Here is a 20,304-nt window from a genome sequence, read left to right as displayed (position 1 = left end):
ACTTATATCGAGGCTCTTTTAATTGATCGATACCAAGGCAGTGACTGTTAAGTGAAAACGTACATACGTACTTAGTTACTTCCTTTTGCAATGGTACGATGAGGGAGGGATCAAGGGGGGTAGGAGGTGACTCCACTCGACTCCTCGCCATTATTTTCAATGAACAAAATCGAAACAATGTCCACTTGGTGAGTTAAGGATTCTCATTCGACGAGATACAATGAACCTAAAAGTTTCGTTAGCTTGATCGCTGACCCTCGACATCGTCATTCTTTTAATTGAAAAGTGCCATCCGTCTACTTACTTACTGGCCCTTTTTTTCTTTTCTTTTTTGTTTTCTTTCGTTCTTTTTATTTTCTCTTCTTTCTCTCTTTCTTTATATACATATATATATATATATATATATATATATATATATATATATATGGATATATGTTATTCAAAAAGGAAGAAGCTTTTTGTTTCGATTTCCGAAACATTTGGCACGACAGAAGTTCTCTCTCGTTCGTTTTCTCTTATTCATTTTCTCTCTCTCTCTCTCTCTCTCTCTCTCTCTCTCTCTCTCTCTCTCTCTCTCTTTCTTTCTTTCTCTCTCTCGATTTCCATTGAAACGATTCTATACAAAGTCGAGAGTAAATCTAGATAGTGAATATTACCGTTAAATTCGTGACAATAAATTTCAAACTATAAGCTTCTTCCTATTTATAAATAACTTTCTATTGCAAGATAAAGACATTAAAATACGTTTCCTTACGATCGAGTTTACGAGTCTTTCCCGACAGAAACGTTTCGTTTGCGAACAGCTACGTAGCTATTCTCTCCATGATTAGTTAATCAATTAGCGTCTCGAAGTTATACTTACTCGGAATCCCTTTGAATACCTTTGAAAGCAAACCGATGTGGCGCAAAGGAATACTGGAAGCCCTTGCTAGTTCCTGGAATCAAATGTTTCAATTAGATTCTATAATAACTCGATATACATGCATACGTTCACTTATATCATTTATCATTTATTTTCATCGTACGATATATCGATTATGGTCAATCACTTTGTATACATTAACGATATATATTTAATATTTTCAAATAATATGCCAGAGTAACTATTTCATTTTCGAAAAAACATATTAAGTATTGCACGATTATCGAGCGATCGTATAAGAACCAACGATTTTACCCTTCTACGTTAGAAACAAACTTTTCGAATGGTCTTTCCGGAGATCCTGCCAAATCCCTCTTGAGAAACTTTCGTCGAAGACGAAAAGCTAAATAATTAAGAAATCCACTTAGCACCCTACTGACGCTTTTAACAAAGATTCCACATTTATCAAGCGCCAAGACGCTTTAGTATCGGTACGATTGTTTCTAAGCGAGAAAACGAAGTCGAAATGAAGAGAGAAAGGAGATGCCTTTTCGACTCTTCGAGCCATTCCTTTTCAAAAGCATAACGCCAAAAACAAGTCTTTCCCATTTCCGACAAAATGCATCGTTTTCTCACTGTGAGAAAAATTGACTGGAAAAAAAGAAAAAGAGAAAAAGAAAAAAGGTCCGACAAGCTCTTTTTCCATTTTTCTTTTTTTTTGTTTTGTTTTGTATTTTTCTTTTCTTTTTGTTCTTCTTCGTAGATACGATCGCGTACGTTCTTTTCTTATCTCGAGATATCTATATGAATCTTTCTTGTATTCGCATAAACCGCATCGTGTGATATTTAAATTCCGACGAATTTCATTTCATCAGCAACGTACAAATTGTTCCGTATCCCCTTTTATCGGTATTCGGCACGTTAAAAAAAGAAAGTACTTAGGTACGTAAGTATGTATACGAATGGTATATCCAACGTGTATCCAGAAAGCGTTCTTTTCAACCAACTCGACTCCTCGAAAGACTCGCGAAACGCGGCTCGCATTACCGTATCAAGTGCATCGGATGAATGGAACCAGACCTTCCGTGGTCCACGATGGGTTTTCTTCGACGACGAGACGGGATGTATAATTTTCAATCCACGTATCTCGCCTGTATCCAACGACTGTACATACACACACACAAATGTATCGTATATATATATGTATAGTGCATTGGGTCTTCTGAAGGGATAGAAGAGTCGGCGGGGGTGCTTTGGGGATAAAGTGTCGGCGAGACGAAGAAAAGGGGAGAGCCAACAGAATAGCACTCCGTGGACACTCGCGGTCCTCTCCTCTTTCAATAATAATAATAACAATAATAATAATGATGATAATGATAATGATAATGATAATAATAAAAAAAAAGAATAACACACGCCATCCCTTGACCCTTTAAACGAGTAGAGGCTGCGATGAGAAGACGTTGAATGTGTACATACCTTTTAATGGTCTCTGCGGTAGGATCCTTTAAAGAATTTTGTTTCGCAATGAATAGGCGCGACCACGTCACTTTCGTCTAAGGGTGTGCGTTCATCCCTTTTTCTGTTTTCACTGGTAAACGCGATTCAAGCACGTCCTTTATCGATTCTAATCGTTAGCCCGACGCTTACGTATACAGAGAAATGATTTATTTTAGATAAATCCAATTTTTTACATATGTAAATCCCGACGAATCATTTAAGGCTATGATACCCCAATGTAATTTATTTAATGCATGATTTATTTATTCCTTCTTTTTTTTTTTACTTTCAAGTTTTCAAAAATATTATATTATACTTATTTATTAAAAAAAAAAAAGTTCGATGCGTTTTCAAGTTTTACTTTAAAATGAATCCACGAATTTTTTTGATCACCTAATATATTATACGTGCTCGAGTCCCGTATTGTCCCAAATCAGAATAAAACTACTCTGTTATGTTGCATTATTCTTTGCCAACTTTGTTATACTTACAAACAGTAATTATGTGGTATTACGTTCCACTTATTCTTCCCCCACAAATATATATAACTATTATTATTACGTTATATTATCCTAAACAGTTTCAAACTCTTATCCCTTTTAAACGATCACGCACATTCCTTTTATTTCCAGTGAATCGTTTTCTACCTCAATTTTCTAAAAAAACCTCCTTTATTCAATATAAAATAAAATTCAACAAAAAAACACAACAAACCTAAATAGATCATAACCAACAATAATATCCCGCGTTATATTTAATTATTTAAAATTTATTATCCGTTATTCGTAACATATAGATACGTAAAACAGAAAAGATCATTTTCTTTAACACAAAAAGGTTAGATTGAAGAATCGTTGAGCGTTTAATTAAAAGAAATCGCCCTACGAATATGGCAATGCAAAGATCGTAAAAAAAAAATCGCTGTCCTCCCCTCTCATTTGAGCAACGTCATCGACGAAAAGAGAGAGAAAGAGAAAGAGAAAGAGAAAGAGAAAGAGAAAGAGTGAGTTCTATGCACGTTCGCCCTTTACTCGCGTACAAAGCTTTGGAAAAACATTCGAGGGTTCGCGCATAAATGTTTCTTTCAGCATTATCGATGCTCGCCGAGGAAGGGCCCCCGGCTCTCAGCACTTGAAAAATATCGTCGCGAGTCAAGATTGTGCCGAGCTTCGGCATAATAAGACCGAGGTTCTTGAACGGGCTATACGTTCCCGCTCTTTCTGTCTTCTTTCTCTCTCTCTCTCTCTTTCTTTCTTCTCTCTTTTCTTTTTTCCAAACGCCATTATGGTCGGTTCTTACGTTTCGCGATGTCGAGTACAGGCAAGCATTGACCTTTGCCATCGCGTATGAAAACGCGAGGGGTCCTTTTCTCGTTGAGTGGGTCACATAGAGGGAGGTATCATTGCATGGTTGCCGATGTCAAGACTACTTCCAAACGTTTCGATTTCGATGTGAATAATAATAATAATAATAATAATAATAATAATAATGTTTTTTCTCCCTTCCTGTTTTTTTTCCTTTTTTTTTACTCTTTCCTTTTCCTTTTCCCTTATCTTTTTTCTTTTTCTTTTTTTTAGACGTCTATTCAAGCGTCTCGAGAAATGATTCAATATGTTCCTTGTTTCGAAATGGACAAGCAATGAATTAAGTATGCTCTTTGAAAAATTTATAGTTGTAAAAAGTAATTGTAAAAAAGACTCGAAAGTAACGCTACTGTCCGAAAAGGGAGAATAGAAAAATAGGTTAAAAAATAAGAAATAAAGAAAGAAAAGGAGGAGGAGAATAAAGGAAAGTCTTACCCTTTGGACAATAACGACGCAACCACTGATAAAAGAGTCACTCTTCGTACTTCGTACTTTTAATGCAATGTGATTAAAATCATGATTTCATCTATAAAGGTGCACAGAAACTTGTCACGCTAATCTTCCGTTTATTACTATATTATAGTATTCCCAAAGGAATATACATATCTATTGTGCTCGTATGTACGTTAATGCGTGATGCAAAAAAATAATGAATTAAAGCTTTTAGCTGTATCTGTCTTTTTTATTGGTCGTTGAAATATCAGAGTGAAATTTCACACAGTTTTGTATGATAGCTTTTAAGGATTAAAATTCGCAAAGCTTTACGTTTGATCGAGATGCATTCTGTTACTCTTCTCGATCCCTCCTTCTCTCTCTCTTTCTCTCTTTTTCGTCTCCCCTCCTCTTTCCCTTTTATCTCTTCTTTTCTCTCTCTTTTTCCTTTCTATTCATTAGATCGGAACAATGTTGCCTTTGCGCTCGTTTATAATACGAGAGCTTATGAAATTCGCGAATTATTGTCAACGTCGTGGGTCATGGATGCTACTCGAGTGGGGTTGCGATGGGTTGAGCTGGGATGTGAGGGAAGGGGAAGCAGCGATGATTTATCGAAAATCGTCATTCCATTCAACGAAAATTCGTGCGAGCACCGGAACGAGAGGGAGGCGGTCGGATTAACAAAGAGCGCCGTGTCAACGTCGGAACAAATTAATCGAATCAGTGCGCAGATTTACCGCGGAACGCGAAAAAAAAAGTGTGCATGACAGTGTGTCTCATCGTTCGTTGAATAGAAATGAATGGTACGGTGCTGTATGACGAGGACGTCGTCGACGACGACGACGACGACGACGATGACGACGACGACGACGACGACGACGACGATGACGGCTATGTGGTGTTGGTTGCGATAGTAAATGGTATTGAAAGAGCGAGAGAGAAAGAGAAAAAGAGAGAGGGAGAAAGAAACAGAGAGAGAGAAAGAAACTGAAGGGGAACGGAGAAGCGTATGTTTTGTCTCCGATTGTGGGGCGATGATTGATGATACCGTTAATGGTATTTTATTAGAGACACTTTAGAGGGTCAATAGACAACGGACGGATGAATAATAACTCTGTTACGGTGTTACTTATTAGAATTACCTCTGTCGTTGTTTTCGAACAGCATCACCATTAAGGACCACGTACGTACGTACGTCTCTTTATTTGACCGGACGTGTACTTACAAGAGAAAGGATCTTAGTTTCATCAGAAGATAAGACGATCCTTTATCTTCGTTAATTTCGAATTACGTGACTCATGTATCGTGTCTCTTTTTCTCTCTCTCTCTCTCTCTCTCTCTCTCTCTCTCTCTCTCTCTCTCTCTCTCTCTTTCTCGAATTGTTAAAATCGTATCGATCTGTTTTAAACGAATATAGTATAGTAAAATATAGTATTCGAAATTGTATTCGAGTTTGTAGTTAATCAATTTCGTATTATTGAGAGAAATGTTCTTTTTAGAAATAGGTGGGTGGTATATTAGTTTCAAAGAATTTTCCATTACGTTAGAGTTTAAATAAATAAGAGGCCGTCTTTTCTTATGGTTTCTTAAGCTAAACGCCAGGTTAAATTATTGCCATCATATATTTTACTCGGAGACACAAAAGCTCGGAGGACAAAAGGGTTATCTAACATCTCGAGATCACGAGGATTCGTGAAGAGCCAGCGATCTTCCGGATTATCTTGTTAACTCGAATTGCGCCTTATGATTTTTGGACATTGTATCGCACAAAATAATAATAATATGAGATTAGGAAAAATGGTCAATTGGTCGTTCATAAACGTGTAGTTAAGTTTTATGGGTCTTCATCGATACGAGCTTTGATATTATGTCACATTTATAGCTGTTTGGCTTATTACAAGAACGCCTCTTTTATTGGTCATTCCTCCGGAAACGATCGGACGTGTGCCTCCTCTCCATTCTGATCTCAGTCGATCGTTAATTACTATAAACAATGGGAATAATTTATGAGTCATGCTTTCGATGTCGAGTAGATATCGAGCTGTTAAATTCACCCTTAATATAAATATCTATTTACTCGAATATCTTTCAACATTAACGTATATTCTATTTTTCCTATATACTTTATTATTTCTCGTTGTACGTTAAAATAGCAATTTATTTTAGATTTAGGATGTCGTACCTCTAACAAACTAACGCGATTTAAAACACGAGTCTCACATTTCTAACGAAACCGTGATACAAAATACATACATATCATTTTGACGAAAGAAAAAATTCCATCGTGATATAAATTAAGAGTCACCGTCGGGAAAACGCACGTTCGTTTCATGGAATGCAACGAATCTAGTTAAAAATCCTATTAATTCCATAAATTAACATATGTACATACATGAATTTCGGTAGAACGAGGACAAACTACGGTACGATTCTATAAGCGACTCTCACTCGGCGAATTAGCATATTTATTTGGAGTAATAACGTGACGGGTAACGACAAAACGAAACGAACCACGGCCGTCGCTTCATCAAAGATAAGCGTATTTCCTGTATACCGCGAATGAATACCCGAAATCAACGTCGGAGGCTAGAAAAATTAAAGGTCAATTTAATCGAAAAGAATCGAATTTGTTGGGATCGAAATGTTTCGTAAATCATTACGAAAGAACTTGTTAAGGATCATAATTTTAACAAAACGTAACATCGACTTGTCTGTCAGGAAATCTTTATTTGAGTAACAAACATGATCAGAATGAGTTTGCTGGCAGTTAACGATATTACTCTTTCTCCCTTCTCTTTCTCTCTCTCTTTCTCTCTCTCTCTTTCTCTCTCTTCCTCTCTCTCTCTCTCTCTCTTTCTCTTTCTTGCAATAGCTAAAACGTCGACTTGTTGCATCTTCGAGATGAAAGACGGCCGTACAGTTGGTAGACACTTTTCTTCGAATAATCTCGTTATGAAAGGACAAGAAGTAACAGCAAGTAAGTACTTACGTTGGAAGCATCGAGAGAGAGAGATGACGAGGACGATAAAGACTGAAAAAAGATTGTACGATCGACCTTAAACTCGACCGAGACTTTCTCCCGCCATACGCCGCGTTTCTCTTTAATTTTTTTTCTTTTCCAATATGTCTACTGTAAGTAGGTACGATAAGCACCTAAGGACCATCGTTTGGGGCCCAAAAGGTTAGAACCTTAACCTAGCGGTTAATAAACAGCCCTTAGTTTTTACTCTTTATGACGGCCTAAGAAATTCGCTGTCAAAGAATAATGTTTAAAATCATGTTTTCACTTTCTTGCGTATCTAAAAAAATTCATTCTTGTAATTTTTTATATTATCCAATAACAACGTTTTCTTTTGTTCTTTATTTTTTCTTCATTTTTTTTCTTTTTTTTCCTTTCTTTTTGATTTATTTTGCTTTTTTTTCGAAAAATTGTATAGACCCCTCTTTTTCGTTTTTTTCTTCCTTTTTTCCTTTATTTCATCCTTTCTCTCTCTCTCTCGCTCTCTTTTTTCTTTCTTTTTTCTTTATTTTTTGTTTTGACCGGCACATTCCAATATCTGAGAAGTATATTTATTGCAATCCGTAAACGATTGCTAGTATTATTCATACTTAAAAGATTTTTAATAAAAAATCATAATTCAGGAAATTTTGGAGAATAGGTATTACATCAACGAATAAAACAATCCATACACATTAATAGCTCATTATTTTGTTTAGACAAATATCAAGCTATTGTTGTCGAACAGTAATTATCTTATATCAAAAATCTTATAATTTTACTACTTCGTAACAAAAAAATATTATCTATAGGTATATGTCGGTATAATTTGAAAATATAATATTCTTCAGAGCATATTAAAAGAAAAGTCGTTGCATTCGAAAAAATATCACTTCGGATTACTGTAACAAAAACTTCAATTTAAAAAAGATTAAAAAACATCTCGCAATTTTCTTATAATTGTCGATAAAGCGAAAGAGTAAAAAGGTGGAATTTCGCGAATTTACATGAAATGAAATTATGGGGGAGGCGATAGCCTTTGAAAAAAAAGAGGAGAAAAGGAAGAAGAAAATAAAACGAGGAAGAGAACTACCCTTCGGGAGTATATAAAAAATCATCGAGACCTGTGTTGGAGGCGGAGCGTCGTCGATCGGAGCGTCGGTATTAATTATTTAACGCAGCGGATAAAACGAACCTGTCTACCGCATTACCTCGCATATTTTATTAGCCGATAAAAAAAAGACGAGATAGAGAGAGAAAGAGAGAGAAAGATGGCGAAGGATAACGATACGAGAAAGAGGAATGAGAAAAAAGGGAGAAAATATTTCTAACGGTGGTCGTTACGGTGAGATAACGCGGATGCTGATACCGTGACGAATAAAAAAATAATAATGATAATAATAAACGACAAAAAGGAAGAAAAAGAAAGAAAAAAAGAAAGAAAGAAAGAAAAAACAAGCCGGGTTGAGAAAAAAGTAGAGAAGGAATGAGAGAGAGATAAAAGTAGGAAGAATCCTCAAAGTTTCTGGTACCGAATGGATTCGGTATAACCTTGGTGAATGGCCGAGACTCTCGAATTCGTCAGAGGATGATGGTGAGATCGGTGAAGTGTGCCGAACATGTGAGTACATACATAGATATATATATACATGCATATACACACACATATATATATATATGTACACATATATATATATATATATATACGTGAACGTTCGGCCTCACGCGATATTACCGATATTTCAAGCGCGGCCTCTAATTAAAAAGAGTCCGTAATTAATGCTAATTGGATGACGTAATTATCTGTAGATTGTACACTGCGAGTTCGTCCCTCTCCCCCTCCGCCCTGTTGGAGTGCACAGGCCGCGTTAAATATAAATATACCTACGTTAGGTAGATGCACTCGCGTACGCGCGTATGTACACCTACGACATATCCGAGCTTGCGAGAAGCGCTAAAGACGAAAGAGAGAGAGAGAGAGAGAGAGAAGAGAAAGAGAGAAAGAGAGAAATAGAAAGAGAGAGAAGAGCGCTCGAATATGGCGGCTTCCGCGTTTTCATACGAACCAACGACATATAACGCCGACACCGTCGACCGATACTACCCTCTCCGTCGTAAAGTCACGTCTGATCCGAAAGTTCAAAGCCGCGAGAGAACGCCGTGTATTCGAGTCTCTCTTTCTCTGTCTCTCTTTCTGTCTGTCTGTCTCTCTCTCTCTCTCTCTCTCTCTTTCTCTCTCTTTTTATACGTTTGTGCGTTGCAGTGTATGTGTCTATGTGTGTGAAAGAAAGAGAGAGAGAAGTAAGCGTTCCCTCGCGTTCAGCTAATATGGCGGTTACGCGTCGACGCGGAAAACCGACGCGTTTTTTCTCTTTTCTTTTTTTTTTCTTCCTCTTCCACCCCTTCTCCCCTTCCTCACCCCCGCCCTTCTTTTTACCCTTCCCACGTTTCACGCTGAAACCTTTGACACCAGCGATAAATTTAATTAGCCGAATTCGATAATAATTTTCTCTCTCTCTCTCTCTCTCTCTCTCCTTTTCTTTCTTTCCTTCTTTCTTTCTCTGTTTCCTCCTTTCTTTCTTTCTTTCTTTATTTCTTTATTTATTTCTTCCTTTCTTTCTGTCCTTTTTTCTTTCTCTAGCTAACGAGTGTTCTTTTATTTTCATCAAACTATAACCGTTCTAGTCGTCGATCACCGTAATCGTGACTGTTACGAACGTTAATTATATTCTTAGACAAAGTGTATTTTCTAAAGAACTCAGCGCATTTTCGAAAACGTTAAATTATTTCCTTTCACTATATTCGAACTCAAAATATTAAGAGAGAAAGAGTAAGAGAGAGAGCGAGAGAGAGAGAACGAAAATTTTCGTTCATCTCCATAATAACGTTCTCGTTCGGCTCGTTAGAATCGTCGGTATTGATATTTTATGCGTGCACGCGTTAGCAACCCTCTGTATTTTTTCGTCTCTTTTTTATGGCCACGAATGTTAATTATCGAATGGCGAACAAGAGATGGAATAAAAATAGAAGCAATAGAAACGTATATGAATAATGAATGTGTTTGAGAAACAACGAAACGAACGCTTCTCGAAATTCTTTCGAACTGTCCCATTGATGCGTAATCGAGTGTGAACGGCACGTTTCTCTGACGAGTATTTGTTTATCCGACGACGTTTCTCTTTTATTAGAAAAAGAGAGAGAAAGAGAAAGAGTGAGAGAAAAAAAGAAGAGAAGTCTCGTCCATTATTACGTGCACACAAAACTTTCCTTCGTCTAACGTGGAAAAGCCGTCGGGTTCCAATGCCAGTGTATATTTGTTTTTCTATTAAAAACCAGTCCCCAAAAGTTTCTTCCGTGGAGTAAAAGCAGACGACAAACTTTGACCGTTGCTACCGAATAGAACGTCTCCAAAGAATTTCGACGTTCGACGATAATCAACTTTAGAATTTCCACACATAGAGTTGACACATTTTTCTTAATAAAAATATTTCGATAACTTTTGCTACCAATATTTTTCCACTTAATACTTTTCACATTACTCGCTTACTTAATCCTTTTTAAAACAGTCGATAGATTGATATGCATGTATACTTGCTTGATGATTTTCATATCTATTTCTTCTTTTATTTTTTCTTTATTTATTCGTATAATTTCTATTTTTAAAATATATCGAGGTTATATTTAACATTACAGATCGTATTTTTATAGCTTGTTATACAAAAAAAAAATCAAAGTCCTCAAAGAGATTAAAATATTACGAGAAAAAATGATTACGAGAAGAAAAAAGAAAGAGAGAGAGAGAGAGAGGGAGAGAGAGACAGAAAGGATGAGAAATTCTATGTAAGAAATTGCATAGAATTACATAGGCAAAATCTACGATAACGAAGAAACTTTTGTCATACGACAAAAGGATTATCGTCGCGGTCGCGAGGTTTTCTTCTATTTTGCGACAGAGTTAGGTCGATGAGGATGCAACTCCGAATGGATAAGCAATCTTCTACGCTGTCCTTTTTAACAGCCATGACTGTCGGCCGAAGCCACGCTCGCTCGCGTCGTAAAGCATTGGCGGACAATGCGTGACTGATTTCCGCCAGTGTAGTCCATTGTCCGAGACACAAGTCTCATTAACCCCTTAACGTAATAACACGCGTTTATGCGCGACAGCGTGCAAAACGAATTCAACCGCGACGGACGAGTCGTCGTTCTTCGAGAAGAAGAACTTTAGAAAATCGCCTAACTTCCTGCAAGGCGCCATCTCTTTCTTTAATTCGGACTAATTAATTCCTTAAAAAAAAAAAAAAATAATAAAAAAATAAATAAAAAAAATAAAAAATCAACGATTAGATTTACGATTCAAAAATGTCTTCAAAAAAATATCTCAAGAATTTTAATATCGACATAATCGAAATTTAATATTGAGGATAATTAATGTCTCGAAACGTTAATCAAAAAAAATTGCATCATTCGTGATATCTATTTGTTTTTCTTTTCTTTCCTTTTCTTTTATGTTTTTTTTTCTTTTTTAACAAATTTATATACCTATAACGTTGCAAAATCTTGATCTATAAGTTCCATAGAAGATACTTACGATCGTTGAAGTTACAGAAGCATGGGTATGTATAGTTATAGAGTTCTCGAAAAGAAAAAAAAGAAGAAGAAGAAGAAGAAGAAAAAGGAAAAAAAAGGAACTGAAAACGCATTGGCCATCGTATCACAGTACAAACATAAGACGGGAGCTCTTCACGTCCGTCGCTTGCTAAGTGGAAGAATCATCGCGGTACGTCGACGAAGCCTCTGGCCATATCCGATCCAACGTTCTAATGGTCATTATCATTTACAAACATCTCTGGTGGCTTGCCTCACGCGGCACACGGTGTGCCACTTGTTTGCATAGGTTGCAAGTGTACGGATCCCCGACCGGCTTCCAGTGCTTTGTAAATCTATCCTAGCTAACTAAGCTCGTGTAGAGAGAAGGGTCTCTCTTCTATTCCTAATACGATACCTTTCTCCTTCACTTTCTTCTTCATTCGATCGTCGGATCTTTGCGATCTTTTCTCGATCAACGATTCAAGCCAACCCTACGTAAGTACTGTATCATAAACTAACAATAAAAAAGAAATACTAAAAGAGAAATCTTATATTCTTAGTAGAATAATTGTAAGGTATAAGAAAAAGGATAAAGAAAAATAACAAAAATAAGAAAAAGAAGAGAGAGGAGCCAAAATTTTCTGGTAGTCTGGTAGTGTCACCATTAGTACGTGACGAATTTTACACTCTAGTGTTAATCACATTAGAGTCGATGACTTTTCGGTGGCATCCCTTTTCACGTACATACGTACGTACATACGTACGATTAAACAAACCGAAATGATATAAAGATAGACGATCTAGCATGATCTTAGACTTAGTAGGTTCATGATTAACGATCTCTTTCTCTTATCCCCTATTCTGTCGAATTGTAGAAACGAAATAAATTATTATTTATTTGTCTCTTCTCGTTAAACGATAATGACACGTTGTTATGGAACTTCCAGTCAAATTCTCGGAATCTTTCTTTAGAAATTTCAAGGTTCATAGTAGATAAAGAAGAACGATAAAAGAAAAAGAAAAAAAAGTCGGGAAAAAAAGGAGATGAAAAAGAAGAAGACGGTCGACCGAAAAGCCTAATATCTTCCTCGAGAGACGCGAGCGAATCGAGCGAGAACCGTTAAAACGAAAATTTTGCGTGGACGTGCCGATGGCGACTCGACTCTCTTTCTCTCTCTTTCTCTCTGTTTCTGTCTCTGTCTCTGTCTCTCTCTCCTTCTCGGTTGTGCAGAGAGGCCTGAAATATTCGCGGATGCATAAAGATGTGAAATATGGCCGCATGAATCAGCTGGTCTTCCTGCAGAGTGAACGGGTCCGCAGGAGGGTTTGACAATATCCTCGCGGCGGCATTCTGCGCGGATTAGCGCCTCGAGGTTTTATGGGCCATTTTGTTTATGCACAGACGGGGCAAGGTTGCCCTTCCATACGGGAGGCGCACACGCTTCTCTTTTCTCCGACTAGAGAGATGCACCTTCGCACACACGCTTCTTCCTTCTTTCCTTTTTTCTTTTCTCTCTTTTTTTCTCTTTTCTTTTTTCCTTTTTTCTTCTTTTCTTTTTTCCTTTTTCTTTTTTCGTCCCTCTTCTCCATACTCATTGCCTGCAGCCAAGAAGTGAGAATTTAATGACGCGTTTGTTTGCCAGCGTTCTATTGCGTTAATACATACGTACGTACATATATGTGTGTGTGTGTGTATGTCGTTAGAGAAGAGAAATACATGCGGTCTTGTAAATCGATGAATCCGTTCGAGAAATCCTTACAAAACTTTTAGTATTTATTATTTTCGATTAAAGTTAATCTAACTCTTTGCTCGATGTACCAACCCTATATAACAATTGAAGATAAAGGATTGATAGGTGATCGTGTGTCAGGGTTGGTTTATCCAGTATCCTCTACTGTCCCGTTAGGAGACAATAATAATCGGGTTCTCTCTCTCTCTCTCCCCTTTTGAAGTTCCACTCGATTGAACCGACGCTGTCTTATTCCGATGTCAGAGATCAAAATGTGTTTCGTAGGGTGAGTTCGATATCGTTTCTTCTTGACAATGGACGCATGTGTCGCACGGTGCTTCCGTTCATTGTGTACGATTCGGAACGATTAGGAGCCACTAAATAGTTTGCTCTACGATCCACTCAGGCCGAGACTACTCTCTCTCTCTCTCTCTCTCTCTCTCTCTCTCTCTCTCTCTCTCGGAACACCTCTTTTAATCCCACAAAAGCGGATGCATCGAATAAATAAAAGAGACAGAGAGGAAAACGAGATGGGAATAGAATCGAGAGAGAGAGAGAGAGAGAGAGAGAAGGAAAACGCACGAACGTAAATGCGTGTAGAGTGCACGGCCTATTCGGCTAGTAGTATTGGTAGGTGTACACAATCTGCGAACAATGATGGACCGAGCGCGGAACAATGAAGTATACAAGCGACGTCACAATGCGGGGATCAGCGAAACAACGCGCGGTCTCACTACGGATTACAGGCAGATGCGCTTCGCCTCTACTAAATCCATGCTCTACCTACTGCCTACGACGAAGCGTTTCCGCTTTTCCGTACCTTCCTTGTCATACCAACGCACTCTACGAATTTTCATATTCGACGAGATCGTTTTCCGGAAGCAAGAAAAAGAAGAAAAAAAAGAAAGAAAGGAAAAAACGAAAGATGAAAAAGAAAAAAGAAAGAAGAAAGAAGATTCACTACTTCTCTTTGATCGAAACACGTTCGACGATTATTTTCAATTTCAATTTGAATTTTTCTATATTCATTCGTCGTACATGGATATATATTTAGTCCTTTGAACTTCTTTTTTCGTTCTCCTTTTTTTCTTTCTCTTTCTTTCTCTCTCAATTTTGATAGATAATTCTGATTGCTTACATCTCTTAATCCTCCATTTTTTCTTCTTCTCCTTCTTCGTTTTTCTCTCTTCCTCTTTCTCTTAGTACCTCCTTCTCTCTTACGTCACAGAGATCGCGTTACCAATCGACATTCGTGACAATACTGGCCAACAATGGACGCCTTTAAATCGGATATAACATCGAATAAGAAGAGCCGACGGCAAATAGCAACCGGACGAAACCGTGCCGAATACTGCAAATACAGCGGGTGGGCGTTATTCCCACTGTATCGAGAGGCGACAATGGGGGACAAACTGCATGCTTGTTCGGTCGGTAATACCTCGTTGGGTCGCCGAGCAGACCCACTCTACCCATTGTCGATGCATCACCAGCGTATATAACCATAGATCTGCGAGCCCGTACATTTCGAGTAGATACGCGCGAACAATGGCATTAATCCGTGATTGTTGTTGGTGTGGATATTACCGGTTGGTGCAAGAGAGAGAGAGAGAGAGAGAGAGAGAGAGAGAGAGGACTCGTGGTCTTCGCGTTATCAATAATGGAGGGGAGAAGATAGTCAACAACGATCTTCTCGTTCTTATTCCGAGCCAAATTCGTCCTAAAATATTTCATTTTGTCTTTTATCTATTAAATAACGCAATAATGAACGATATGTATATAAATATATGTATATATGTATATATATATATATATATATATATATATATATATATATATAATTGTGATTATATATGACGATAAAGTAAAGAAAAAAGAAAGAAAAAAAGAAAGTACCATTACGGCAACCTCATCAAAATATCATACTTACTTATTCGCGTTCGTACGATAACGATGGATACCGTGATGCGAGCTGATTCGTGCAATTTCCCTCGTGTTACGTCGGCGTCAAGAGAGAAAGAGACAGAGAGAAAGAGAGAGGGGAATAAGAGGGTGGTCGGTGTTGGATGGTTTGGATGGGGGTGGTTGCGGGTCGGCGAGGGAAAAAAAAAGCTTGTCGATACGATCGTCCGTCGCTTTACGATATCGGTGCACGCTACTCTCGCATAGGAACAGCGAGAAGAAGAGATATCATCGTTTCCATAAAAATCCCCAGACGTAGCAGTGACACGTAGGAAATTAAGAGATAGGATTTTAAATTGGAAAAATACAGTACACGGGAGAATGAGGGTGATGTAAAAAGAGAGATGGGGGAGGGTGGAGGTCGAGGAGGACCTGGATCGAATGATCGAGGAGGGTGAGGTGGGATAGCGATAGAGAAACGCGATGAAAGAGAGAAAGAGAGAGAGAAAGAGAAAGAGATAAAGAGAGAAAGAGAAAGAGAGAGATGGAACGATGCTCCGGTGGTAATTAACGGTTTAAATTGGATCTCAGTTGGGCGGCTTATTGCCGATTGTCGGGCCGAAGACGACGTAGAACAAAATTGAGAACAAAATTGCGCCGGCAGTCGAGAGGACCGATTGTCCGTTCAAACGAGAAAGAGAAAGATAAAAAGAAAGAGAGGGAGAGAGAGAACTAGAGAGGAAGATAGATAAATGGAAGTATATTATGTCGAAAAAGAGAAAGAGAAAGAGAGAGAAAGAGAGAGAGAAGAGAGTCTCGGCATACGCTGTGTCCAGGGAGAGAGCATTGTTAAACTGTCTTGAGGGTTGTCCTCGCGGACGAAGCCAACAAAGAACTTCATTTAGCGAGAAAGAGACGACCCCACGCGTTGGCGTCGCACGTCAAACGCCGAGAATATCGATTTACGGCAAGTTTACGATTTGGCGATTAGTTTTTAGGCGATGATGTTACCTCGAACGTTTCTCTTTCAAAATAATATATATATATATATATAAAAGTAAAAGAGATGTAAATCCTATTCTCGAATTTCTAATAAGTATTACAATATCGATCTCTCTCGATTAAACAATCGAATTTAAAGATTGCCAAAAGTTCGAAGAATTATTTATTATTTATAAATCCTTTATGAAATATATTCTTCAAGTAGATAGAGATATCACTCTTCCTCAACCCCGCCTTCTTTTTCTATATTAGTACCTTGATAGTAACGTTTAATAGACAAATCATTAAACAAAGTTCAATATAAATATTACGGCGGGAAATATTTTCCATTGTATTTATACGCGTTCGAAAAGGTTTAGTTAAGTGCATTAGAGATAATAGCGTGTCGATCAATGATACGTACATACGTATATATACGCGTGCGTATGTGTGAATATATAGAAGAATTTCTTGGAAATACGAGACAACGAGTTTCTAATTAGCAGTTTATTGGGCGCAGTTCTCGATAGTCTCCGTATACGCCTTCCATTCGAACCTTTCACCACACCACTTCGATCCAAGTGTATCTGTCTTTCTGTCTTTCTCTTTTCATTTGTCTCCTTTCGTAGCATCTTTCTTTCCTTACTGACTTTCTCTCTTTTTCTCTTTCTCTCTCTCTTTCTCTTTCTCTTTCACTCTTTTTCTTTTCGTTCTCCATTTGCCCCTACCCTTTAACTCAGGCAACGGTCGTTCGAGACTTCGTTCTGTCCACTTTGGTCGGTTTTCGCCAACTCCAGGGTTTTTGCGGCGGCGAGGGACCGGAGGTTGGCGTTCACAATTAAACTCAATCCTATACAAGTTGTTTTTCTTTTGATTCGCTTCGCTCACCCTCACATGACAATTCCAATTTAGCCCGGGCAACTTGTTCTCCTCGACCTACCGCCACCCATCGTCCACCCTCTTTTCCAGTTCAACCCTCTCTCTCTTTCTCTCTCTCTTTCTTTCTCTCTCACTCATTCTTTCTATCTTTCTCTCGCTCGTTCGCTCGCTCTTTACTGTTTACGGAACAACAACAACGGTAGAGGAACGAGAGGGTGTACGTTGGAGAGACTTTTCGATGTTTCAATCAGACATGACCGTCGTCCGAGCACCAAAGCCTCTCTCTCTCTCTCTTTCTCCCTCTTTCTCTTTCTCTCTGATACTCTCGCAGTTTAGAGGGAGGGTGGGAGCTAGGGGGTGGTGGTTTTAGATAGATACCAAGCTAGCGAGGTGGTAGTAACAACGAGAATGATGACGATGGTGTAGTGGTGGTTAGTGGTAGTGAAGGTGGTGGTGATGGTGGAGGTGGTGGGATGGACCGGCCCAGGCCCAGCTCTCTCCGTTTCAGCCAATTCGTCGGCTCTCTCGAATTCAATGCATGTTTTAATGAAACACCGCTGGCCCGCTGCCCATTGTCAGAAGCATTGTTGCCTAGATGACTGGTCGATCGAAGGCCTCCGCGCTTTTGTGAATCCACCACCCTGTTTCGACTATACCTACTCGTTCTCTCTCTCTCTCTCTCTCTCTCTCTCTCTTTCTTTCTCTTTTTCTATCTTTCTCTCCTGTTTCTGTTTCTTTCTCTCTCTCTCTCTCCCTCTCTTACTCATCCACATCCTCCTCTAACCTCCACTGGCCTCAGAATCCAGCGCATAGCGGTTATCCACGTTCGCGGTACCCATATCGGCGTTTTGGAGAACGTCCAAAACAACGTTCAAGACTCCGAAACGTCCGAATCCTCTCCTTTTCAACACGGCAGAAACCAGTAGCCTGTACGTACCTTTCAGGTACTTGGATAAGGGGTACGAGAGGGTGTACTGAAGGGGACCGTAATTCGGCAATTACGAATGGAGCCACCGGTTTAAATCTACTCTTCAACCAACAGTCCACCCCCCAACCCGCCACCGTTAATGATGCATCCTTCTCGATAGTCGGTCTTTTGGATCTTTGTCCGGCGCTCTGGCTCTTGTTTTAATCGAGGAGAGCGCGTTGATTCAGAAATCGCGTTGTTAGCTACTCGGTTAAGTATTTCGGAATGCTTCCGAAACGAAGGGGACACGCTGCTTTTCAAAATGTCAAAGGCTACCCGGTTAGACTTCTAATACGTTCTCGTTCGCCCGAGCTAACGATGAAAAAGAGGCATCGTTTAAAAAAGAAATAAATAAAAAAGAAAGAAAGAAAGAAAGAGAATAGAAAGCAAAAAGAAAAAGGATCGAGCTAGTGTTACAAAGGTACGTGTACACACGACTCCTCGATGAATCCTAAAATTTCCTCTCTCTCTCTCTCTCTCTTTCTCTAATTTTATGTCTCGCCCCGAAAGAGACAGAGACCAGTTCTTTTCGATCGAGGATCCAATAGCAATTTGGCAAGAGCAAGTAACCACCTATCGTATGGGGAAAATTGAAAATGTTACTTACTTACTTTTAACTTAACCGATCTGTCGCACGCTCAGAGTTCCTATTTTCTTCTATCTTCTTTAATTTCTTCTTATTCATTCATTCATTTATTTCTTCTCTTCTCTCCTCTTTTCTTTTTTAGTTCTAATACAAATACGAATATGTTTAATAAAGCGATACATTTAATTAGTGAGTTCTTTGTCGAACGACGTTACCTCTACGTTACATTATTTTCTCTTTCTCTCTCTCTCTCTTTCTCTCACTGATCGAATAGCTCAACATCTCCATCAGAAATACCACCACCACCATTACCAGTAGCATCACCACCATTCCTGGTCTCTCGCAAACCATGCACGGATTGCCGGCGATAAGATACAACGCTTTTCATTCGTATACAGCTAGTCGCATTGACGGATGGACAGACCGGCGGACGTCGCGACTTTTTTCCGTTTATGAACGTTTTCTACGGTACTCGGCGTATCCAGTGGCGGACGGATACCGGGATACGAGGGGTTGGGAATATGTCATTGTGTTGTATTATCGGCTCTCTCCACCTCCTTTTCCTCTTCTACCGACAGCACCACCATCACCTCCTCTTCCTCTTCCTCTTCCTCATCCTCCTTCTCCTCCTCCTCCTCCTCCTCCTCTTCCTCCTCGAACATAGCCTGCTCGCGAGAGAATCCGGTAAGTGGGGGTGGTTAGGGAGGCTAGGGGGTTGGTCGGTCGGTCGTTTCATCGCCAGTGACGTCGACGGTACTAGCGTTCTTTTCTACCGGGGAATTTGTATTCATTGTCTGTTGCACACCCGTGCACGTGGTCATGATAAAAATTCTTCCCTCGATTCGAAATAGGGTTGGAGAGATACAGAAAGAATTTCCCTGACGTTCACGATGTATTCTCTACCTAGATCGTGCGGAATAGTCATGACGAACGATGCGGAACAGACGGCGGAACATACGTTTTTATTAGGGGAGCCAATTTTAATCAAAGGTTTCTCTGTGTTTCTCAAAAATTAGTCTTCGTATTTTCTATTAATATTTTTTTCTTATTTTTTTTTTTGTTTTTTTTTTGTTTTTGGAGAAAGAAGAAAAGCAAAGGGAATTTTTCGTCATGGATTAATAGACTCGTATATATCTTGGAATATAAACAAATATTTCTAGGTAATTAGTTTGTTCAATATTATATCTGAAAAACTCTATCTATCTAGTCATTATAAACCAATTTGTTCATATCTACTAAAATGATGATGACATGGCTGTCATGCAATTCAAACAAACAATTTATGATTAAGACCTAATCAAATTTTCGTATTTACTTTGACCGCTCGAAGCAGACTCTTTGAAAGAATAATAGAAACAGAGGAAAAATAATTTAAAAAAAGATAATAATAATAACAATAACAATACATATCGTAAAAACGTCGTAGACCTTCTATTTTTTTTTCGCTTTAAGTGCCGTAAAAAATGGCGGCAAAAATTATTCTTTCTCGGATACTCTCGTAGTCTCGGCGCGGTAG

General features: G+C 38.6%; 1 protein-coding gene across 1 annotated transcript in view; it reads right to left on the bottom strand.

The window, feature by feature from the left end:
• Positions 1–913: 913 nt before the first annotated feature.
• LOC127067205 (uncharacterized) overlaps positions 914–20,304 on the bottom strand; it is a 188,026-nt gene continuing 168,635 nt past the window's right edge. Inside the window, exon 16 of the mRNA XM_051001871.1 lies at positions 914–935. The gene's annotated coding sequence lies outside the window, so the exon portion shown is untranslated. The remainder of the gene's footprint in view (positions 936–20,304) is intronic.

Source organism: Vespula vulgaris, chromosome 10 (genome assembly GCF_905475345.1).
Source record: "Vespula vulgaris chromosome 10, iyVesVulg1.1, whole genome shotgun sequence".
In the NCBI taxonomy this organism is placed as follows: domain Eukaryota; kingdom Metazoa; phylum Arthropoda; class Insecta; order Hymenoptera; family Vespidae; genus Vespula; species Vespula vulgaris.
The sequence above is the reverse complement of the archived record's forward strand: the minus strand, read 5'-3'. Positions and strand labels throughout refer to the sequence as shown.